Source organism: Ammospiza caudacuta, chromosome 3 (assembly GCF_027887145.1).
Source record: "Ammospiza caudacuta isolate bAmmCau1 chromosome 3, bAmmCau1.pri, whole genome shotgun sequence".
Lineage (NCBI taxonomy): Eukaryota > Metazoa > Chordata > Aves > Passeriformes > Passerellidae > Ammospiza > Ammospiza caudacuta.
The window spans coordinates 112,787,792-112,813,666 of record NC_080595.1 but is presented as its reverse complement, the minus strand read 5'-3'; the positions used below and the strand labels follow the sequence as shown (position 1 = coordinate 112,813,666).

Sequence of the window (25,875 nt, the reverse complement as noted above, 5' to 3'; positions counted from 1 at the left end):
TTTAAATATATCCTCCAACTAACTTACTAATATCTATCTGTTCTGAATTTAAGTGCCTTTTGCACTTACATTAAGAACAATATTTAAATAGATGGTTTTCATGAAGGTTATCTTCAGGGCAAAGGCACACAAAAGCAAATTTAACACAGAATCAATGGTTCGCTCATCCATTAATATGAGTTTAAAAGATGAACTGTATTTGTAAACCACAACCTTGTACATCATATTTAAAAAAACGGAGAGAGTAAAAGATACAGCCTAAGCCCACCAGACCCAGAGAGACAAATGTTTGATCCTTCTAATCATAATGTACTGAACAACAAAATGTTTTAGTCTGCAATATGTATTTAAATAAATTATACACTCTGCACAGTGCAAAAATTTATACAACTCACAGAATACAATATGAGGATTCATGTAGGAAGCATCAAACCTTTATCTTAACTACAAAAATATTATTTAGAAGAAATAACGCAGCAGAAGGGTAAAGAGGTGAGATGCCACTGGAAATATTATAGAGTAAGGAAAATGTTTCAAGTCTGCATTATTTCTTAGTGGGAAATTGAGGAGAAAATATGTTGTAGAACCACTGTAGCCATTAGCTTTCCCAATCCATATTTCTAGGGGGGGTTCTTAATGAAAAACATATTTTAAAACCTCAGTCTTGTTTGTTTGTTTAAGAAGGAAAATATTTAATTCTTTTACTTTCTTAAAATCACCCTAAACAATTAAAAAAAAAGTCAAGAGAAATCTTAATTTGTATAGGAAGTCAGACATTTGGCTTCAAGAAATACACGTGTTTAAAACCAGGAATTGGTTCTTTTTCCAGATGCAGTATCTCAGCAATATTTACAGTTTAAGAAAGTAAGCTGCATAGTTTTCCTTGAACACTTTTCAGATTTCCTGAGCAAATTCCTGAGATGCAACAGGACAGTTCTGCAGCTAAATCTAAAAAAGCTGAATAAATGAAATTCATACATTGCACTGAAGAGCTCTTTGGTGCTGAACATCACCGTAACTTCTACCTTAAAAATTATTTCCTTAATTTGATGCACTTGAACGTGCATTCCCTGCATTCATGATGTATGACAGGAAACAGCACTGCCACTAACAACAGGCAGCAGGCATGGGTTTCCTAATTTCAACAAGATGCTATCCTAAAAATGAAAAAGCTCTTCCTCACTAGCAAACTTGGATGCAGAACAATTTAGGCTCCAGTCCTTCGAAGCCAGCACAGGTCTGTAATGTGGAAATAAGGAGAAGCCTGTTAGAATTTACTGCCACAGCTCCAAGGGTTGAAGTTCAGCTTGTTCTTAGGGACGAATCCCTGCTAACTCATCTGATTTTGCTCAATGTGAGCCACGCGAGCTCACCCACCCTCTCAAAAAGGAACTTCTTTTGCACATAATGTTTGGTCCATGCCAGGGCTCAGGGAACAAACCTTGTGGAACAGGGTCTCTCTTCCCACCTGCATAAAGCCACCATGTCCATAACTGGGCTCCCTGAGTGCTACCACAACACAAATAAATAAAACTACACACAAAAACTGCATTAAACAACATTTAGAGTCACAAAAGCCTGCATTTATAACTTTGGAAATGTGAATCTGAAGATGGGTTGCTTGTTTTAAGATCACATGTATATTTTCCTCTTTCAATGCTGTCTGTATCAGCTGGTCAACAAGGCCTTGATGCCTTGCCATTGTCTTCCCATCTTGGTTTTTTACCCCCCTCAACCAGCAAAGTGTGGTCCTTGCCCCACCAACCCATGCCTCACCCTTTCCAGGCACTCTCCAGTTTTCACTAATAATCACTTCCACCAAAAAAAAAATTGTAAGAATGCAGGGTTAAGCCAAAATCCTGGGTTATTCCTTCATGACATGGAGGGAAGTATGTTCTGCTGAAAACAATTTTTTTTTAGTCCAGCAACTTCATATATGGTCTGTATGGACTATGGTCTATATGTGCTTTAGCACAGTCCCATTTGTCATACAGCAGATGTCTTCCCTCATTTTCTTTTAATATTGTCTCTGTTTTAATCAAGGTAACCATTTTAACTTCTCTCCCTGGTCCTGGAGCACCAAGAGGTGACACTTACAGACTCTCTGAGCTGCCAGAAAAAGCCCCTGCAACACCCCAAGGACCTTAAGCTCAAGAACCTCCACAGGGATCAAACACTGAGCATTGCACTGCCCAGCTGAAACACTTCCACTGGGCAGGTGCAATCAGATGCTCTTCAGGACATCTCTTTATATGGGAAATATCAACTCAAATGCTTGGAGGGTGGCAGAGCTCCTGAACCAGGGGAACCACAGCAGGTCAAGGGACCTTAATTCAGGCAACAGTGCTGATCCAAGTCTTCCCGACACCATGGCTGGGGTATTTAGTTTAACACATGGATGTATTCCTGCTGTTTTAGATCACTAAAGAAACACAATAAATTTCCTAAGTGAGGTTGAATCACGTATTTTTAAGGTCAGTAAGAACATGCCAGAATATCCAATATGAATGACAAGAAAACCTTCACAGGATGAAGCAAAATTAATGTTTGACTGATTTTCTTGGTTTTTTAATCATAGCCATCTTTCTGCCACACAGGAGAGAGCACCATGGAGAGAGGGAGTAAATGCAATGGCAGAAACACTCCAAAATAGGTATTCTGTTAAAACGTTGGTAGTCAGCAAACTGGTGGGTGTGTTGCTTTCTTGAGGGTGGCAGAAATTGCTGGGCATATTTAATGCCTAATGCACTGTTAAAGTATAAATCAGTTCTAATCAAGCAGAAGTTAGTATTTAAAAATAAAAAGAGCAAAAAGAGTGAAAAAGACATGCAGTCACTTAACTGTACTAGTTCTGTCTGTTTTTACAAAACACTTAAAGAAATGCTTAGATAAGGTATGACTATGTTTTTTATTAGTTAAAAGTCACATTAAAGTAACAGCTTTAATGTAGTATATGTTAAGTAAACTCTACTTTGACTAAATACTAGGAACGATGTCATCTATACTAAAATCTCTACTCAACTAATTCCTCATGCATTTACTCATTTTTTATTTCTTCTCACTTACACTAGAGTTGTTCTTTCAGTAATGAAATAACACATCTCCCATTTCCCTTTTCCTATTTGTCTTTACAAATTCCATTAAAAAAATACTTTTTCCTATTAGGCATATAGAGCTTATGTAAGCCAGAACTTCTGCAAAACTGAGCTTCTGAACTCATACTTTCAAAGATCTGCTAAAAAATATGTTGCTCTAAGACCAAAGTCTTATTTATATGAGTTTGTGGCTTAACTGACAAGTATTTTTCTGTGACAAGTAAGGGCAGACAGTTTGTATCTTAAACACCATAATCCAGTTTTCAAACCATGTAGACGTCTGGAAGGGAATCAGTCAGTAAAGTAAATTATATTATATCTCACTGACAGTCCAGATACAATCCATGAGATTCATTACTTCTACCCAACACAAAAGAAGAAAAAAACATGGGAGAGGTGTGGGAGGGTCAAAAATACTTGCAGCTCACAAGATTGCTTAATCAAAGTAAACAGACTTCTATTTTTAAAAACACAAACAGCAGTTAGTTCTTGGTTTAAACGCAAAGGTGGGATATAACCAATAACTTGCTGTATTTTTATGTGAGGACACAGGCTAACTGGTTCTGTTTTACAAGCTGCCAGCAGTTTGACCTCTCTAATTTGCTGGAAGACAGGGAAACAGCACCTCGAAAATTATATTTTTTCACTAGGATGAATATTTTCTCTCTGCATTTCTTTTACATGAGTTTGTGTAGGATTCATTCACAACAGGTTTTCCAATTCTTAGATAGTGGTCTCTCACCCATGACAGCCTTCATTGATGTAGTAGCCAAGATGTACCGATAACTGCAGTCAAAGCTGCAATTTAACCTTTTTAATTCAAAAGGAACATCTGAGAAGGAACATTTCTGCATGAATTAGAATCTGAAGCTAAACAGTACTTTCTTTTCCTTCAGGATTTTCTTCAGCTAACAACCCAAACTGGACATTTTCAAACTGGATTTCAGCTTTCTCATAAGTGGTTTCATATGAATGAAGACAAATTCACTTCTTTTATTATTTTTTAATATGAATTGTGAATACAGTATAATTCCATTCGTTTATTCATAATGTTAATTTAAAAAATAAAACTAAGCTAAACTTTGTGCACACAGAACATTACTTATTTTCCATAAGATGCAGTCAGTCCCTTCTCTCAGTTCCAAATGAGAAATCAAGAAAATGTCACTTTTAATTACAATAGTTGACTGAATTTCCCCATTAAGGTCAAACAAGAAATTGGAAATGAGGCACTAAACATGTAGCATTAATTTTTTGTCTTAACTATACTCTGCCTCCAGTCTATCAGTAATGTATTGAAACTTCCTAATGTTGTTCCATTTTACAAAACTACTCATAGTTCAGAAGTTTTACAAATCGATAGTTTTCCATTGAGCTTTACTTTTTTCCCTGAAAAAGCCCCCGTGGCCATCATTTCAGTTTGGTAGTTTTCATATTTGTGCAGCAACGGGGAAAAGTTTCTTTGTTTTGACTGAAAAGGGAAGTGAGGACCTGGGTATGTCTTTGGAGCTCGTAGCTCCTTCAAAAATCCTGTGAGCATCGCAGCACTTTCAGCAGTTAAACTGAAATTTATTTCCATAACACACAAAAATGTTCCGTTTTTGAGAAAGCAGGAGAAACCTCTTTATAAACTTGGTAGCTACAACTGTAAAAATATTTTAAGTCGATGCAGAAGTGAACATGTTTTTATTCCGTAAGCTTGTATTATGGAAAGCTTAAATACAGATTATCTCATTCAGTAACTCCCCACTTTACAGTAGTAGCAATTCATTCTAATTGCTTGGGTAGCACACTCAGGAAAAAGAGTATTTTTCCTTTTCACTGAATAATGTTTCAAGTTCAGTTAAATGCAGGAAGTTACACCACCGTTGGAATGTGATTGTCTGCAACGGCAGAGTTACTTCGTATTCATAGGTTTGTGTTTAGCTAAATATTAAAATGTTGGCCACTCGGCAGCACCTATCAAAATATCTCTACCTCCTAACGAACTAAACTAAAAAGGCACCTATCTGCCTCCATCAGAATTGTTTTCAACCATGCATAATCATTTTTCACAGAAATTTTTAGCCTCCTGCATGGAGTGGATTATAGCAAATGTAATTCACACATGCTGTTTCTTATTCAGAGGAAAACACAGAATAAGGATGTGGAGAATTTCTAGCCAAATCTTCATTCAGCTCCAAGATCCACGGACGCCACTGTAATTGAGAGACATTCACAACCAGATAGCTGTAGACTTCATTTTTGTTTAAAATAATACTTCTTCTACACGAGCTCCAACCAAAACATTAATGTTATTTAAATTCTAGCAAGCTGCTTTGAGCTGAACTTACAACAGATTACAGGTTCTTGGTTTAATTCGGTTCAGAAAAGGACACTACTTAAAGCCATACACTTATACTCACATCTAGATCATGTAAATGTGCTGCTGCTTTTCAGACTACTTTAAAATTACGTGTAACTTATAACACTCTTATTTCGGAATTTGACTTGCCTCCAGCTCACAATGGAAAATGAACTATTCCTCCCATACCTCAAAATGCACACTTTACTCTGAAAGCTGTTTGAGCTCACCGTGCCCAGACTAAAAATGCCTACTCACAGCACCCAGCCTCTCAGAAACCCCAGAGGAGGAATCAACTGCCCAAAAAGCAGCTTTATTGCCCTCAGATTTCAAAGAAGTCCTAATTTAGTTCTGCTGTTCTGACATTCAGCTTCATAACAAAAATTATTATTTCAAAAGTCACATTTCAAATTTTATAACAACAAGGAAAATAGTGTTTGAATAGTGTTGAATTGAAAATAGTGTTTGAATATCACATTAAAACACACAAAGTATAATAAACAATCCCAGGAAATATTAAAAGATGCAGACCTGAACAGTGATTTTTTTTCTAGGGCTCTTAATCTATATTAGATGATTATTTTAGTTTTTAAAATATTATCAATTTCCTATTATTTACACCTCAAGCCTACCCCCCAAAAAAAAAAAGAAAACAAAACCAAAATCAACCCAAAAACCTAATTAAAGCACAAGAATAAAATTATTTCCGAGGTGACCTTACTTAAGGATTAACTCTAAAATAACAGAGCTGCTTCCTCTGCTATTTCATACACACTCCCGTGCTGCTTCTCGCTGCACCCAAGGACACTCCCCCAAACAGCTGCAGCTGCCTGGAGTCACTTCAGTCCTTCGATTTCTGATCTGAAAAATTTCATAACCATTTACAAAGTTCAATAATGTTAGAACTTTAACAAATTTTTGTTACTATGTTGTGATTGGAAAATGCCCCTAGAGAATCACATTTTAAAATTATTTTATCCGTTCACCTTTTTCTGATATTGCACCCATAGAATCTTTATAAAATTTTATTTGCTAAATTTATTTCTAATTTCAATTAGCCATGCCACTTTCTGTATAACTTGTAAGCAACAGAACACACATTAAGCTGCTGTTTAGATACCAGAGCAAGGGTATGTGTATTAGGCAGTGACTCCTGTCCAGTTACATTTGGAATAACAGACGGATCCTGCATCTCAGAATCCACAACAAAACCAGCGTAATACCCTAATAGTGTTTTCAGATATTCAGCTTCATATATTTCCAATAAAATGGTATTTTAGAGTAACTCTACTCCTTTCAGCAACAGAATCAATAGCTTTTGACCCACAGTATACATGCAACAGCATTTAATACTTGGAATTCTGTAAGAATAACCTAAGATGGCATCAATTCCTGTGAGTAGGAAGGGTGAGAACAAGGGAATGATGATGGAAGGACCAGTGAGTCCACATCTCTCCCTCATGACAACATTTGGAGAAAATGAAAAATAGGCTGCTTAAGTACTAATTTTCCACAAAAATATTTTCCTGCTGTAATAAAAATAATATAAAATTTCTTTTCTGAATTTTAGCATTATGTCTAAGGTAGCGGTAGCTCATACTACCCTATAATCTTGGCAAATGTTCCACTATATGTTTGAATTTGATTTATTAAAAATTATTTAATGGGTACTTTGCTGAGATAAATTAAACAAAGTCAAATCACAGAAAATTCCACATTGCTTAAACACTGAAATTCCAAGGAGTTATTCCAAGAAGGACCCTTTTTTCCCAGTAATTTTAAGCATACAATTATTGTCTAGAATTTCCTATATTATAACACTAATTAATATATAAATTCACAGTTAAGCAACAGAAAGAAAAGCTACATCTTAATGCTGACTGACTATCTCATAATAGTCACTAAACATTTTTCTCCTCCATGAGCTACAAAAACAAAGTTGTAACTATTACATCTTTCAATTTGGATCTATATGGGTTCTATTTATAACCCATCCTTAATCTATGTTTTTATTATGAAACAAAAAATTTGGTTTTGTTATGAAGCCTCCTTTAAATGCTTTTCATCTACAAATACACGAAACCCAGAAGTAGCATTTCTGAACTAAACATTATTATTTAAATAAACAGCAAAGGGGAAAATAGTACTTGAAAGCAAGGAATAAAACACTACTTGAAAAACCAGTTTCTTCTTTTGCACCTCTTAAGAGAGTTAAGCTGTAAAAATACCTACAGATATAATAAAGTAGCTAAAAATGTATTTAAAGTTATTTTCCACTGCGATCAGCAACTTTAAAAGTGAAAATAAATGACATTATCACGTGACAGGCCAGCATGAGACATGTAGTTTTAATATTGATTTGAAATGGCCATTTTCAAGGAACAGTTGAAATAACAGGGGCAAAACGTTCAATGTTTAAAGTAAGTACTGCTAGAAATGGCAAAAAAAGTGTCAATGGAAATTCAGCCACCACACAGTCTCTTCATTTTCCAACATCAATATTCTGAAGAGAAGGTCTCAACTTTAATACTCACATTCAAAAATTATGTTAACAGCCCAGAAACCTATGCATTTTAAATTTCTGTATTTGTTAAATTTGTTTTACTTTCTCAGCAGTACATTGCCCAGACAGGAAAATAGAATTGGTAACCTCTCAGTACTTTAATTTATGATGCCACAATTCAAATCACAGCACGTAAGATTTCACATAGTCAGCACTGAAGTAAGATCTGCAGACACTAAATGAAACATGTATTTGAAGAGAAAAGGAAAAAAGAGATACCATGCACAAGGTAAACTCTTAAAATTAAATGAAAAATACATGCTGTTATAAATCAGACTAAAGGCATTAATTACAGTATGTTTGAAACACACTACCCAATGATTTTTAAATTGTAGCATCTCAAAAGAAATTTGAGTTAACAACAACAGAGCAGCTTTTAGAGGGAGCCAGTACTCTATAGAGAATTAAACCACTAAAAAAAAAAAATCTTTATTCTTCACAGTGGCCTCCTGTCTTCCAGTGTCAAACTGACTCATTAAATTTATTCTGTCTTTGCCTCTAATAATTTTCTTTTCTCTGATGATTCCACACCAGTAAGATAATACTACTCCCAACCCATGCCACCATAGATGTGTGGAACATTCTGGCAGGGGGGTACCAACTGGTTCCAAACCACCTCCTACCAAATCTAAGAATATTCACTTTCAAACCACAGTTGGATAAAAAAAGATCTCTGTGAATAGGTACCACAACTCCAGAATTCCATCATTTCTCCACAAACACACATGCCATGAAGGGTCAGGTTCTCAGTTGGTACTGAGGACTTATGTCCCTGGTGGCACCTTGGTCGAGCTCTGCAGGATCAGGGAACAGAGCAATCCTTAACAGCCTCTGGAGCCTGATCCCTTCTGTGGATGCAAGACCCATCCAGGGGGCTGCAGTCCAGGCTGCAACTCCTCCCACAACTCCATGAGAGCACTCTTGAAACAAATGGGCATTATTAACAAAATAGTCTGTTCTACATTGAACTTTTATCTGGAATAGAGGGCCAGAATTCAGGTGTCTCTTCCTAAACCTGTTTGTAGGTAGGAGACAGGTGGGAGACAGATGCTCACCTTCCAGAACAGGCATTTTTAAGCACGTGTTAAGGAAGTGAAGCTAAGTATGCTATAAACCATCAAACTAAATACAACCATAGCACAATTTGAGTAGGAAGGGACCTCTGATCATCATTCAGTGTAAATTTCCACGGGGGAAGATAAAATATGTAACTTTAAAAAAACCACTAGGAGGTCTTCAAAAGCTTATAGGACTTTTTTGCTGTCTGAGCCTTAGGTAGATTTCAGTGTCCAATTCTCAGTTCAGGCTGATTAAATTCTAACACTGAGCTTAATTTTTCATTAATGAAATCCATAAGTTCAGATACATTGAAATTTCCCTTTTTCTGCCTTAAGCATTCTTTATGAAGGCCATTAATGGAAACCTTCTTACTTGCACACTTGGGTGTCTTGCCATTGCAAATAAACATCAACCATAAAGCCAGCTGCAATTTGAAATGCTCTACCTTCATTTCTAATAGAGCATAGCAACAACTTGTATATTCCAAAATCCATCTGTCTTTATCCCTACTAGCAAACCATATGCAGTTCATTTTCCACCTAAACTCCTTATGTTTTTCTGGCTGGGTCTCTTCATCCAAGTTTTACAAGTGCTGATGAAACCACTGTACATTTCTATCACTTCAAAGCATCACAGGTATTGCAACTTTTCAGCAATGATTTACGCTCATCTTCACATCCAAATTTCCTTTAATTGACTCTCACACTGTAACAACGCTCATGCAGAAATTTGCTACTCATTTCCTCCTCCTCAATACCTTTCTTCTGCCCTATTCTTTCTCCAGTACTTCATTTTTTATCACTTCCTTCCCTAGTCCATTTTCACCTCACAATTTCCATGACAACTCCTACACAATACCCTAAAGTTCAAACTGCCTGTTCATGAAAATAATTTTTTAAATTTTATTTGGAAGGCCAAGTACAGATGATTCAGCAAGACTCAGAAATTGCGATCCCCTCCCCATGGAATGTTACACTTCCTGTGAATGGTGGACTTACTCAGATACTTCCTCTTTGGTTTTATCACCCGTTTTGGACAATTTTTACTAGTTAACTATTTAAAATAACTACATGAGTAACAGTAATAAATAACCAAAGCTGTAAGACAGAATACTCCATGAAAATCATTATAATATCCAAGGCTTTTTACTTTGTTTTCTTTTAACTTTATTCTGGGGCTTAAATTAATAGAAGAGGATGATCCTCACCTTACCAAAGAGGTTCATATATAAAAACATCCTAACATGTGCTAAACTAAAAGCCCTACATCATATACCACAAAGAAGATCCTACCAAAAATTTCAAAGTGTTTAGAAAAGCCAATATATCTGTCTTTCAGAGAAAATCCAAACACCAGCCAAGGTGTCCCAGACCATCCACGTCCATCCTAGCAGGGAATAATAGAGTATGGAGGCAAGTCAAGGTCTTTTCAGACTGGTTTTTAGACCACAGAACTACAAGCAGGAAAAAAATGTGTTTAAAATACCAATCTGATCTACTGCTGTCCTAAACAGCAGTGCAACATTTTTCTGAACCTTGCTGATCACTTGAAAAGCATGGTTGATAAAAAGATGCTGCCAAAAGATGAATGGAAACCGTACTTCCAACCATATAAATTAACATCATTTCTCTGTACTTTAACAAATTTAAGCATGACAAGAACACACTGCAAGAAACTTTATTAACCTAAAAAACTGAACCTCTGTAAATCAGAAAAATGTCAATATAATGAGATCACTTAACAACAGGAAGAGATTTCAATCAGTAGTGCCATGTATAAATGAGCAGCATGGCTCAGGGTGACAGTATCTGGCCACTCCACAATCACCCAAGTACAGGGGAGTTGAGAAGCATGTAAAGTATTTCCTACAACAACCTAAAAGCTTTCTGGCCACACACAGGCTGTGTGGCAAAAAAATAAAAATATTAAGAAAAATAGTCTAAAAATTTAAGCAAATGGAAGTTTATAAATGTGTTTTATTAAAAAATCCTAATTGATAACATTCAAGAGCCTGAAATATGAGTAGAAAAAGCCACCTAGGAAAGTGACATTAACATGGGGGTGACATAAACCATTTCTCACTTTTTATTGAAATCTTCGCTGACCATACTGGAATGTTATGATGAAATTTAATTACAAGTGAAATTAAAATCTGCAGTTATTATATGCATTCTAACTATATGTCAGGCAGATCAACTTTAAAGTGCACTGAAATAATGCTACACAGGTAGAGTTGCCCTACACAGAATATACACAGTTGAAAATCTGTTACATGAGAGACCCAAAAGAGCATCTCCAAGAATTTTTTTCTATTAGAGTAAGTACACAATGACTTAAAGCAATCATAAAATCAGAATAGTTGGTGTTGGAAGGCAGCTTTCAGCCATGGAATCATAGAATGGTTTGGAATGGAAGGGATCTTAAAGGTCATCTCTTTACAGTCCCACTGCCACAGGAAACCTTTTACTAGAGCAGGTTGCTTCAAGCCCCAACGCTTCCAGGGATAGGGCATCCAAAAATTCCCTGAACAACCTGTGCCAGGGCCTTACCATCCTCATCACACCAGTCTTCTTCTTAATATCCAATCTAAATCAACTCCTTTTCAGTTTAAAACCACTACACTTTGAGCTATCACCACTACTAAAGTCTATTCTCACCTTCCTTATTAGTCCCCCTTACATACTGAAAGGCCACAAATAAGGTTTTTCTGGAGCTTTCTCTTCTCCAGGTTGCACATACCCAACTCTCTCAGCCTGTCTTCAAAGGAGAGGTTCTCCAGCTCTTTGAGCATCTTGGTGGCCTTGTCTGGAATTGCTCCAACAGATCCATGTCAGTCTGTGCTGAGGAGCCCAGAGCGGGACACAGCACCCCAGGTGGGGTGGAGAGGCAGAATCCCCTCCCTCACCCTCCTGCCCACTCGGAGCAGCCCAGGATAGCCCTGGCCTTCCAGGCTGAGGGGCTACAGCAGCAAGCTCACAGAACAAAGACAAACAGAGGCTTAGGATAAATCATAACAGGAAACATCCATAAAATATCATAGACTGGTAGATGAGAATAATTGTAAAAGAGGCAGATGTGTTCATATCAAGAAGTGATCACATCTTGTTACCTGCCTAATTACTTTCAGCAGTGGCCTGTAGGCATTACAACTAGAACAATAAAAGAAATTTAAATTTCCTAAGAGCTGTACTTAGAAAGATGCATGATCCTCACCTTTTTTGCTGCTTTCTAGCACTTCAAAAGACAGATTTTCTTTTGGGCTGCACATCTTGGAACATTTCTGTTTCACAAGACACTTCTGTTCTTCTATCTACAGTTCTTTCATTATGTAGAAATAAAGGTTCTTGGAGAACCACAATTTCACTGACTGCTGTGATCACACTTTATCTTCCTTCCTTTTCATGGGATGCCAAGCACTTAATGGCCAATGCTGTATAGCAATCTTTATTTCTCCAATGTTAAAATCTATGTATTACATTAAATACAAACCTCTATGTGACAGGAGCAAACAAGTAAAATTGAAGGGTAGTATAAAGACACAAGAGATTAAATTATCTTATACATACTATGATTAAACAAGAAGTCTTTAGCAAACTCTAATTCTGACAGACACTATACATCCCTGCTAGAATATATAATCATATTCTTCAGCTATTTTAATGCATAAATTAAGTACTCAAATTTTGCTATACTTTTACATAACACTATGAAACAAAATACATCCATATTATATACATTGGATACTATTTGTTTCCAAAATATGGTACTGTAAGTCTACTACAAAATACAAAGTTGGAATTTACTAATACTTTAACTGCACATATGCAGACAACTTTTTTCTTTGTTGAGACTTGCAATTTGAAAGTTAGGACTATATTTATTTTCTTCTTCATCCATATATATTTCCTATAACAATATTATACTAACTATATGCAAGCGGATAATTTTATTTATATTTTAAGCACATAAAAATATGTTTCGAGTTTAGAATTGATTTTATAATACACAGAAATGTCTTGTGTTACCTGCAGTACACATTAAAATACACCAAAAATACACTTCTACTACTATGGCTCACATATGGTTTTCTGGATAGGCCAAGCCCCTCAGAAAGTGTGTAAAGATACCCTGGTTTTGTGAGCATTGTCTCAATATCTTTAAGTGTTAATAAAAATTAGGCTACAATGAAAAAATCTGTTTTATCTTCATAGGACAGTGCCCTCAATAAAACTACTAGAAATGCAAGTGTCACAAAAGATAGCAACAATTAAAAAATACTATGAATACTTAGCTTTCACCCATGAAACTGCATTAATGTATTGAAAAAGGGGAGCATTTCCTATTTAATGTTTTACAGAAGCAAACCTGCCATAATTCATTTTTTACTTATCATTTTCTCAAGTCTGCCAATGCTGATTCATTTAATTAAAAAACCTCACCAATCAACACTGTTAAATACTGATTTTTAATTCAAGCAGGTATTCATACTCATCCTCACTTTGTGGTAAACTTGCTGAAAATAAAAACTATTATTTCAGATCACTTAAGTGTTTGCTTAATTAAATACTTAATCAAAACCATCTCTGGTCTTCCCAAACATGCCACAGAACTGCCAATTACTGTATAATACTCTCTGTCATAGAGCATTGTATTTCTGTCACAGAGGAGGCTATACATTAAAAACTAAATATTACCATGCAATTCATCAGCAAGACTCATTTCACACCTTTTAGGAAACCTTTTGGGAAAGAAAAATCTCTTACTTTAGGATATTGTCTCTGTCTTAAAATTCACCACACACAAAATTTGATCAAAGAGGTCTTTCCCTCAGCTATTGATCAACATATTCCTGTGTTCAGCATCTGAAAGGGAAAAACTAACAACCTGTGGTGTACTATTATCCACTTAAACTCCAGCCTAGAAACAGGCAACTCTACCATAAAAATAAAAGTAGCACTCTTGATTATCTCAGACAAGCAGAATGAACATAAAGCTTGAAAGTGCTTACAGGGTGGTTTCCAAATATCCTGATGAGGACTATTTACAGGTTAGTTAAGACTTTATTGAATGCCAAATTTAAGGAATAGGAAAATGTAAATAACTGAAATGTAGCAATGGTTTTCCACATAATGATCCAAGAATGGAAATTTTGAATAAGCCTTTAAATACCAACATGTTGATATGTATAAAATATAATGGTCTCTAACAGCCAGTACAAAAAGAATGGAAAAACGTAATCAAGCTATGCTAAATAAAGCCTCCGAAGTAAGCAAAACAAATTTTACACAGCCTTCAAAGGGAAGCAATGCAAAAAAGGATCTTTTATTCAGACTTTTTCAAATAAACAATGTCTGGTTAGAAAGTTCAATCAAGCTTAAAGTTTTGTAGCAACTTCTCTACCGAATAACTGCACAATATAAACATTTCTAGAGAGTGTGTGATAAGAACAGATAATCACAAACCAGAATTTTTATTCAAATATTGAGAACATGGACCACTTATGACAAAACAACAAATCCTCCACATCATTCTGTCATATATGGAAGGACTGAAGGTCTTTAGCTTACATAATTATCAATTCTGCATCTTCATTTGTGGTTTTCACCTGATACAACACAGCATCTTTATCAGTGATGTGGTAAAGATACAGGAACCGTTATTTCTTTTATGGTTTTCCCCATTAAAAGAATCAGGGTTATGGATTCCAGTTAGCAGAGAGTTTGGGACATGCTTTGCCAAACCAGTCTGTCTCTGCAATGTAAGAACTCTGCAGCTTTAGAAGAATTTGCTGTGGCTATAGATGGTGATTTCTTGTCAATAGATGCTGAGCAGAGAAAAACAACCAAGCACAACCAAAACTGGAATAGGAACTTGGAAAACTGCTACCAGCACCTCTGGGACTGAAAGAGTAAAATGGTCAGGGGCAGATTTATCTGCACTAGTAGTTAAGTATTAAATACAAGTTATTAAGTATTACCAGAATAAAAGGTAGTTTTCTGAAGTCAGAAAGTGGGAGAGATGGCAAGTCAGATACAAGAAGGGCAGCATTGTTCCTTAAAAAAAAAAAAAATCAAAAAAATCCCATTCCCATCATTATTCTTGGTAGCTATTTCTGGCAAAAGTTCAGTCTGGAGAACTAGAATAAATCCTCACTGTTTGCATGCTATGAGATAATAAGAACAAGTGCATTTCACTGTTTGGCACAACACTTTAATTTTACGTGCCAGATTTGGCAGAACTACATGAAACATGATTCCAGCAACTGACTGCTTGAAGATAATTCACAAAATCCTTTCAGAGAGGAAAGCCACATATCGAGCTTATCAACAGTGCGACTGATCCCATAAATGGCCTTGGCAAAGGCCTGATGTCTGGGTAAGTCAGTCAGTGAGAAGGAATTACCAGTGCTAAGGAACTGCTCCAGCTTTGCAGGGCATCATCCCCACAAAATAAAGCAGCAATTAGTGCCAGCTCATTCTTCACTGCACAAGGATATAAATCACAGTTAGGGAGATAACCTTTACTGTATTATTTCCTAATGTTTATGCTTCATTCTGAAAAACTGATGTTCTTTTAACACAGCATAAAAACCTATTTAGAACTTTTCTTTCCAAAATTAAAGCAATAAACACACATGTTAATCTCAAGAAAAAAAACTACTGTGTGCATAAATCATGAGCAATTTGGGAATCTTTAGAGCCAAAAAATTATCACCTATCAATGATTTAATGCAGCTGCATAGAAAAATGAAAGATCTTTCATTACTTCTGAAGTTTTCTATGGATTTTTTAAGGATCTTCTACTATTAAAAAGAAAGCAAAGAAGTATTGAGACAAAGAACTAATCTTATTTCCATATTCATTAATGGAGATGCCCCAGTAATCAATTTATTCCTTTCTCTTTTAATCATCATTTCTACTGTCCAAGAATGAAAGGGGAAAAAGCTTATAAAGGTACAAAACTTAGAACCCATTGTTCATAGCAGTCCAAAGGCCTGACACTCCTGCATTTGGCAGTTTGTTGCTCTTCCATTGTGCATTTTATGTAGCCATTCCTACTAAATGGCAAAGCACTTCAAATGCTGTTTCCTTTTAGGTATTTCTGGCCTCCACACTAAATACTCTGCTGAAAAGAAAACTGCTATTATTTCACTTAAAAAGCAAGTGTCATCCAATAGAGCAGGAGATACATGAATTAAATTACTTACTTGAATTTTAGTAATGAAAATTAGAGCTTACATAGAAGCATAAGATGGTTTGGGTTGGAAACAACCTCACAGAATCATCAAGTTCCAACCTCCTGCCAAGGGCAGGAACATCTCTCAGTAGCCCAGGTGACTGGATGAAGTCTGTAAGAGGCCTATTTCACTTCCTTAAAAATAAAAATTGGAAAGTTCTGCTGAAAAAAAATCCAACTTGTTTCTAAAAGTTTTTGCTCTTTGCGTATACTAAACATTTAACCCAGTCAATTAGAAATTGGCTTCATTTCACTGCCTTCAAAGCTTAAGTAAGTGGAATTCTGTGCCATACGAGTGATTAGCATTAACTTAATTTGCTCAAAATTCAGCCAAATTCCATAAAGCCAACAACTGATAAGACAGCATCTTAAATTTCATTTGGGGAAGTAGATGGACACTGAACTTTATAAAGCATTGGTAAAAGATTTTACTTTGTTCTTACAGTGGTACTTTCTTGTGTGCACATGAGGTTTAAGGAACAGATTAAAAAGATACATTTTCTTATGCCAATTGCATTTTGAACATAAACACTGAGCTTTAGAGCATTACAGGTATTTTTAGGGAATTTATACAATAAGAAGGTAATAAGAACATACCCTAAGTGTAAAGTATTAAGCTCTTTTTCTTAGTGTACTTTCAGCATACTCCAATTTTTAAAAACATGACTCAAGTGCTCATGCAATTTGCATAATTTAAGATACCTATAAGATGACCCACAGACCCACTGTGAGAGTCATACTGTTTCTTCACATAGTCCAAAAACACTGAGTAGCTCTCAGAACACTTTCATCCATAGTTGTCAGAGTATACTCCTCTGGATTTAGCCTACTCAGTGTGACCCTGATGACCTTTTCATTGTTAAAAAAAAAAAAAAAAGAAATAAAGTCATATCTACGTGAACAAGAGTAGGAAGTTATGCACTTACTCTGCTCAAAGCAGGTGGCTATGAGTCAGTCCTGGTACAGAAAACACTCCCCAGCATCATCACACAGAGTCAGTACCAGGATATTACATTCATGGAAAAGTGACATAATTTGACTGGGATTCTGCAACTCATCAGCCACTGATGCAGGACAAAGAAAAATTGATTTTTTTTTTTGTCCCACTCAAGTTCTGGTTGCTTTATTTATCACACACCAAACAGACCAACTACGGTTTCTAGACTGTCTTACAGAAATAACAGATAAAATCTATCAGCTCTTCCAACCATTTTCCCTACCCAAAGATTATGGAATTTTTATAACTGTTACAAGCCATGCTGTATAAGCAGAAAGAGGAGACCTACAGAATTAAAGGGCTTGCTGCAAGCTACTCCTCAAACTTTAGATAGGTTCAAACACCAGCTGGGTAAGCTCACTGAAGAAACATTCACTGACAGCTACTAAAAACAAAGACAGCTCTAGCTCAGGAAGCCTGAACTACACATAGCAAGAGGTTAGGAAAGCATCCTGTGGAAATATCCCTATATTTTTCCCCTTTTCTTATAGACCTTCCTTGAGGTCCACTGTTAGCCAGTACTAGAGATGATAACAGGTGAATGAAGCTTTGGTCTAATCCCATTACAAAGTTTAATAGTGTAGATGCCTCAGGAATAAAGCTTTAAATTTCTAATTCTACTTTTTAAGGTAGGATTAAAATCTTTCATTAAGGTATATTTTTTTTCTCACAAGGTATAAGCTAGCTGACAGGCTTTCCCAAAATTGTGTAATTGGTCATTACTCTTTTATGGTATTTAGTGATATTCTAATCAGGAACAAGTCAGTGTTTGATTTAGCTTAGTTTACTTGAGCTCATTTATCATTATGTTTTGTCTTGTAATTTAGTCCTTGACTTGCACTTATCATCTACTTAAAACAAATTATGAAAGCACTGAAGCTAAGTCTTAAACCCGATTTGCATACATTTTCCAACTTGGTGGATCATGTACTTTCATTAATACAGATAAAATTTGGAGTCCAGATTTGAAACTTTTTGTCCCAAGGTATCTTTAGGTCTCCCAGTTTACACTGCTCTGATACCCAAATAATGCAAGGAAACCGGCTAAGATTCTCAAATGTCCTAAAAACACTGAGTTTTGAACTACTGCACGATCAAACAAATTGTTTAAGTGAGAGCACAAAACCAGAGCCTTCTCTTCTCAAACAAAACTTTAACTTTACATTTAATACTTCCAGTAAATACTTCACAGAGCATTTGAAGAATCTAATACACTACACAAAGAAAAAGTTAAAAGTTCTTTTGATTACTTTTATGTCAGCTTCCAAACTTCATAAAGCAGCATCAAAACCACTTTTGTACTGTAAACCAATTTGTTAAAACACTTTCAAACTCTCTATTTCCAATACACTATTGAATCTTCTATTTATTAAATAAACTCAAATGCGATGAGCATTTAATGAATCTGAATCAAAGGCATTGCTCAATTTTAAGGTGTGCTCTAGTGTTAAAAAACATAAGCCAGCAGATGCCAGAAAGTGACCTTTGAGGATTACAGGTGCATCTGCCTGCTCAAAATCTAGGATCCTTATGGATATGAGCTTCTTTGCCATACAGGTTGGGGGAAAGAGAAAAGATGCTTCTTGAAGGGCAGGTATCCTCCTTGCAGAGGACTGGGCCAGAATCTCTCAGTGGTGCCCACCAACATGAAAAGGGGCAACAGGCACAAAGTGCAATACAGCAAGCTCCATGTGAAATGAGGGAAAATGTCTTTGCAGGTGACAGAACACTGGAACTGACTGGCCACAGAGGCTGTGGAGTCTCCTCTGGAGATATCCAAAACTTGCCTGAACATGATCCTGTAGAATCTACTTCAGGTAAAGCTTCTCCAGAGTTCCCTTCCAACCCCAGCCATGCTGTGAAGTCTGTAAAACACGTGCCAGCACATCACAACACCAGGGTCAGGACACCCACTCACAGAATTCCTGTGTAGCTGACAGCCAGGAAAGGACTGTGGTGTGATACCAATGGCTGGAAAAGGTGCCAAACTGACACTTTTCCTTCAGTGCACAATCCTGTGCGTCAGCCTGAGGGCAAAGGAGAAGTGACGGCACTGCTGCACCCTGAAATGGCCCAGAGGCTGATCCCAGCTGGCAGGGATGAGCAAGATAAACGTGGGCTGAAGGAGCATCACATTGAGGGGCACTCTGCAGGTCTGAAAGCTGCTACAGAGTCAAACAAGGAATTAATTCCAATGCCAGCAGTTCACAGTATTTTCACTCCAGTTCTGGAAAAATAGTTTAAACTGACTTCTTCATACTAAATACAAAAATCATTCTATGTATCAGAAAAGCTGTTAATAAAGGTTAGTGCTCCATTGTATCAATATAGAGTTTAAAAGTGAGAGACTGAAAAATAAAACTGAAAAATTCATATTTAGTCTAACTAAATTATTATTAATTCATATTTAGTCTAACTAAATTATTTCTCCTTATTCTCCATACTTGTGGAGCAGGTTATGCCAACTACAGCAGGAGCATGTTGATGTGATTGACCTCATTTTGCCTCTCCCTTGTGCTCACATGAACCTGCAAAACAGCAGTCTCTGCTCTCACGTGGCACCAACATGTCATAGAATCTTAAAATTGCTTTTAAAATAAGAAAAAAAATTGATCCCTGAGAAAGTGGCTGTTATTTCTGAGAGAACTGTTCTCTCCCAAAGTTAAATTGAATTAACCCTAGCAAAAACAACTAATGATATATATACAGCTGATGAGAAAACACCACTAAGGGCAAAGAAAAACATTTTAAGCTTCAACTCATACTTGGGAGCTGCCACTTCAGAATACTTTCTTTCAAAGTACCATTTTTGGAGACAAATCACAAACCAAAGCTTTAGAGCTCACATATCAGTTAAATATTCATGTGTAACTGAGATTTTCACATTACTTTTAAAACACTGACTAGTATAACACCACAAAAATGAAGATTAAAAGATGGCTACTTGTTACTACATTTATTTTCCTAAGACCATCACATTTAGTTTACTAGCTGCGTTCTTCCCTTCCCGATTATCTATGAAATCATTTTCCATCTCAGTTTCCTGTCCTCAAATCCTCTTAGAAACAGTGAATTCCCTTACCAAGGGTAAACTCTGTAATAATAAGAGATACAAACACGAAACATCTTCCAGAAGTTCATAAATAAAGGTCCTTCTGTTGCTCTTGGTTGAGCTACATCGGCAGAATTCACTACAAAAAGCAAATGCTTGAAAAAGAATAAAGGTCTGTTTTCCATGGACTGAAACTATTCCAGCATCAAGCTGACTCCAAGTTATTGAAGCTGTACAGTAACTAAGTTGCCTTTGCTCTTCTCATTCTTAACCCCATTTCTCTCCCTTATCACATAATGATTTTCACATCTGACTTTCCATATAGTGCCACATTTTCTGGCAATGATTTGAATTCAAGTATTTTCCCCAACAGGCTGAACTTCCAAGGAAGTTTGAATGAATAATTCTAGCCATCAGAAACTTTTCTCATGTAGGATTCTGAACTGTTCATTTCAGCACTGAACTGTGCAGTGAAGTGGGAAAACACTCAATATTCTTTGAATGGATATCCCAACATCCTGAGAGCAACATAACCAGGAGACCAGGCACTGCTCTCCATTTACACTGGTATCCATCTCACCATGATCATGAGACCTACAGCAACAGGATCCATGGGTGTGTGCTGGTTTTACCATTTACCCTGAAGAAACTAAATACAGGAAGGGAACTTGAAAATTAAATAAATAGAGGAACCAAAAAGAAAGGAAAGACAAGCATATAAATGTTTCTTATTTTTGCTCCAAAAGTTTCTCTCAATTTATGTGGTCAAGCAACAGTTTATAAAGATCCCAAGATCCTGGGCTTGTATTTGTACAGATTCATTTCCTTTGCTTCTCTTTTTGAACACCTCCTCTCTATTCCATTATTTAATAACAATTACTTCTGTTAGAAAGGCATCTTAACTTTGCTTTTATCACTAACTCTCCCCCACTGGGAATGCCATTTCTCTCCTGGCCACAGGGACATGTGACTACCTGCTTAGCCAATAAGCACAGTACTAAGTGGGATTTAAACATATGATTTACATGGAAACAAATAATGTTCCAAAACATCATTTACCCCATTATAGCAATTACCTAGGTTTAAATGGCATCCAAGTATTATTTATAAATTAAAATTATCAATAAAAAAACTTTACATGACATACTAACAGTCAACAGCTTTCCTAACTAGTATTATTCCTACTTTCAGCTAATTCCCTACATTCACCAAGTTTCTGACTGTGAAGGAAACCTCAAAAGTTAAAGTTTTCCAGGCATGTGCTGGTGATAGATCATTACAGAGTCACAGCTGGGAAGGAGGAGAACACAACATCCAGTTCCAAGCCCATGAAGTCAAGTTCTGTCAGAAGAATGGGTAAAAATATTGGGTCACCGCTTTAAAAAAAGAAAAAGCCTGAAACAATATAAGGCAACAAAACATGTTAATGTTCATCTAATCATCAGTTCTAGTCCCAAGTATTTTCTTAATCAGAACTAACTTCAAACATAGCACAAGCTGCTCTGTATTTACCTCTGTTTACCTGAATCAGTATTTCTAGATGGGGTGGCAAAGAATTGCTTCCAAATTATTGATGTAGCTGCATAATGCTCCCTTCACATCATCATCTCTCCAGTAATGAAGACAAAACCCAGTAGTAGGGTTCTGCAGGATTTATTGTCAACTAAATCTCATCACACCAGCACAACTGCAGGAAACAAAACTGTCAATCAGAAGCATTGCTTATGAGCATTTTGGCAATTTTCTGCTTTATTTTTTGTTTTAACTGTTCCACACCAAGGTACGAGACAGTGCCTGACCACAAACCAGCCAAGCAGAGCAATTATTTGGACTATTGGTAATAATCACGTCTGCATAGCTGCAGTATAAATCTGTAATTACACAGGCAGGATATCCCCAAGGCTTGGGAAAGAGCATTACTTTTACAATATGAATTTAACAAGACAAAAGTTATTCGTGATTGAAAAAAAATTCAAGGAAAGCTTAAACCTTGCCAATTATAACTGAAACACTAAAAGTATACTGGGGACAAAGAACAGAATGCGAGGACAATGATGACAAAGTGTTTTCAAGAACACAAGGCTACAGAGGTATCCAAGGGGTACAGAACTGGAAAGATGTGTACAGGGGTGTCCAGGAGAGCTGGCTGATCTCCTTCCTCGAAGTTCAAGAAAATGGCCCATCTTATCATACAGCTAATCAAGCAAAGGAGGCAAAAAACCTGTTTAGATGAGCAAGGAGCTCCTAACTTAAGGCAAAGAAAGGAAGGAAGAATAAGAATCACAGAATGGCTTGGGAAGATAATTTAATTCCAACCCTCCTGCCATGGGCACCTTCCAGTAAACCAGGCTGTCCAAAGCACAACAGAGTTGGAAGTAGGGAGAGGCAACCCAGGAGGAACAGAGAGATATTGCTCAATCAAAAAGGCAAAGCTCAGTTGGAGCCATCTGCTCTCACAATGGGGATGGGCTGAAAAACAAGAAATTTCATTTAAACATAAGGAAAACAGATCTTTTTTACTTTGAGGGTAGTCAACTTCTCTTAAAGATTGCTAAGGATGCAATGTCCATCCTTGATGATATTGAAAAACACAACTGGACACAGTCCTGAGAAACTCACCGGAGCCAGCCCTGCTCTGAACAGGCTGTTTGAGCCAAATGATCTCTGGAGATTCTTCCCAACTTCAACTTCCTTGTGATCCCCCTTGAACATGCCATAAAAATGGTGGAATTTTCCTCCCCAAATAATTATTCATCACACTCTATATCCTATATACTGGGCAATAATTATTTGCAAAGTTCTCACAAATTTAACAAGTAGTAGTTAGGGTTATTAATAACCCTAATTTCTATCAACAAGGTAAAAAAAATAAAAAAGAAAAAAACTTTTACTTACTAAGCTTTATAAAGCACAGAAATCTTTGTAGGGAAAAAACCAGAATACAGCCCATTGAGTCTCCTACTAGGCACAGAAAGTAATATTTAAAAAAGAAGACCAGATCAAAATATATTCCTGTCCCAACAGTTGAGTGAAAAATGGCCCAGCCAATTCAAATATATACAAAAATCATTTTTGTCTGCAAGAATTGCAAAAACCCACCAGTCCCTAAGAAACACTTATTAACCCAAGTGTATATACTTGCAATAAAAGTAATGGAGTAAGAGTTACACCTTTCACATATTTAAAAGGTGTTCTGATTTTTCCGAATGCTGTAAATCCCATTGATTAGCACGGATATTTATCAACTACCTATGACACAAATAAAAGAGGAGAAAAAAAATACAGCACATTTGGTGTTAGGTTACCCTTGATCTAGATAGTCTAAAATAACTTTACACAGCCTTGACCCTGTTCAACAGCAGCATCCTTGAAATTTAAAAATGCAGGTGAACATAAAAAATGCAGAAATGTATCACTCCCACTCCAATTACATAAATACATAAATGCTGTCATCTTCATCAATTTCTCTTCTCAGATTTACAATAATTAAGTAATATTTAAGTTGATAGAAAAACAGTAGGTAAATTCACCAGAATGACCAAAGTTCATTATATGCCCTCCAATACATTAAGCTCAACTGGACCCTTTCAGAATGTCGGCATCACTACGTTGTTGTATGTAGGAAAATACTTTCATACCCCAGAAAAAAATACATTATCAAAAAAAATGCATTCCATCTTATCTAAGTACAAAAAATAGCAATGGTTAGAGGATTGTGAGTTTAAAACAAAACAAAATAAAAACAAACAAACAAAAACCCAACAAAAATAACAACACCACGGATCATTTCAGCAAGTACTCATAACTTTCTCCAGGCTAACTGCTACAGCAGGTCTGTCTGATATCATCTCAAGTAGTGGAACTAAAAAAAATAATGTGTGATCATCTGTTTTTCACCAAGTGCACGTTTGAATATGGTAGGTTTCTTAAAACAAGAAAATGGCATTTGATATCAGCCTTTGTTAATAAGAAATGCCACACAAAGTTAAGGCATGAAAAATGAGTTAATTTCTGTTATTCATCCAGCAAACAGTATTTAAAAGATCCTGAATGGATGATCCTTAACAAAAACCAAAGTCATAGAATTCAATAGAAAACAATGAAGTTAAGAAACTAATCTTTAGCAATATGTATTTGGTTCCTGATACAAACTCCCTCTGCCCAAGCTTGCAATTTCTGCCTGGAGCTCAGGTGCTCAGTGTGCATTAAAGAGACAGTAAAGTCACTGAACACACCGAGGGTGTCTCAGCTGTGCATGGCCATACAGACACCATTCCCTGTCCAGAGCTCTTGGAAAGCCCAGCTCCTGCTCAGGTCTCACCACAAGACACCAGAGGTGTAACAGACCACTCCCAGGACATGGATATGAACCAAGCACAGCCAATTCTCCCTACAGCCACTCTAAGTTTATCTGAGCCTGTACTTTGCTACAGACTTGCAGATAAATTCACATGGAGAATTTGAAACACTATTAAGCAGTATTTCAAACCCAAAATCTTCCTGAAACCCTCATGTTTCAGTCCTACACATTGCATTTATACCTAGCACCATTTATAAAACCAGATCAAAAACATTTTTTAAAGGAAACCAACTTCCATAAAACAGATTTTACAAGAATTTCTTTCTTGCAAAATTACACGTGTAATGTACAAAAATCCTGCAAAAGAACAAATTGGTCTTAACAGACTCATTTCTGTTATATTTTTAAAACCACTACATTGATACATGAGTATTTTCTGTCCATAGACTGACATTCTTCTGGGCACTGTAAAGTGAACACAAAACTGCTGAAAAAGAATCACTTGTTATAATCTTTTTTTCATATTAATTCATCTAATTTATATTGAGAAGTTTAAAACACCTCAGAAATCTTTAGATTATTCAGAGTGGAATTTATTTGATCATATGAGCTTTAAATATCTTCTGTATTGCTGTAAGTTAAGCACACATATCAGCAATATTGGTAGTCATCTATGCTACTGAGTTTAGGTTTTCAAGCACCAAAGAGTTTTGATTTGACAGATGTGAAAGAGACTCCTAAGACATCAAGCTCTACCTGACTACCACTTCCTAGCACTGAAATAGAATCAAAAAGTCCTTTTTTATTACTTTAGTCCTAACTAAAACGTTCAGGATAAAAGCAGTATAAACACAAGAAGCTATTAAATTATGGGGGAAGAACGACCTTCAAAGCCACAGATTTAAGCTTCAGGATGATATTGCTGAATGTAAAGCAAAAATTTACATGAACACAAATACACTCCTCAGTATTTCAATACTGATTCAGAAAATACTGAAGCAATTCACAGCTCCAAGTAGGCAATTTTGTCCTCTCCCCTTTATCTTCTCTGTCTGAGATGTGAAAGTGACTGTGAAAAATACTGCAGTTAAATCACATAAACAAACCAATTATAGGTTTTCTTCATGTCCAAGAAAAGTTGTTTTTCCTGAAGTTTATGTATTCAATTTTTAACTTCTTTTACTATGACTACAAACTCCATCACGTAGCAGATCAGCAGAAATGCTGCT

General features: G+C 36.2%; 1 protein-coding gene across 1 annotated transcript in view; it reads right to left on the bottom strand.

The window, feature by feature from the left end:
• Positions 1-25,875, bottom strand: part of SUPT3H (SPT3 homolog, SAGA and STAGA complex component) — a 254,085-nt gene that overhangs the window by 162,902 nt on the left and 65,308 nt on the right. The window lies entirely within an intron of this gene.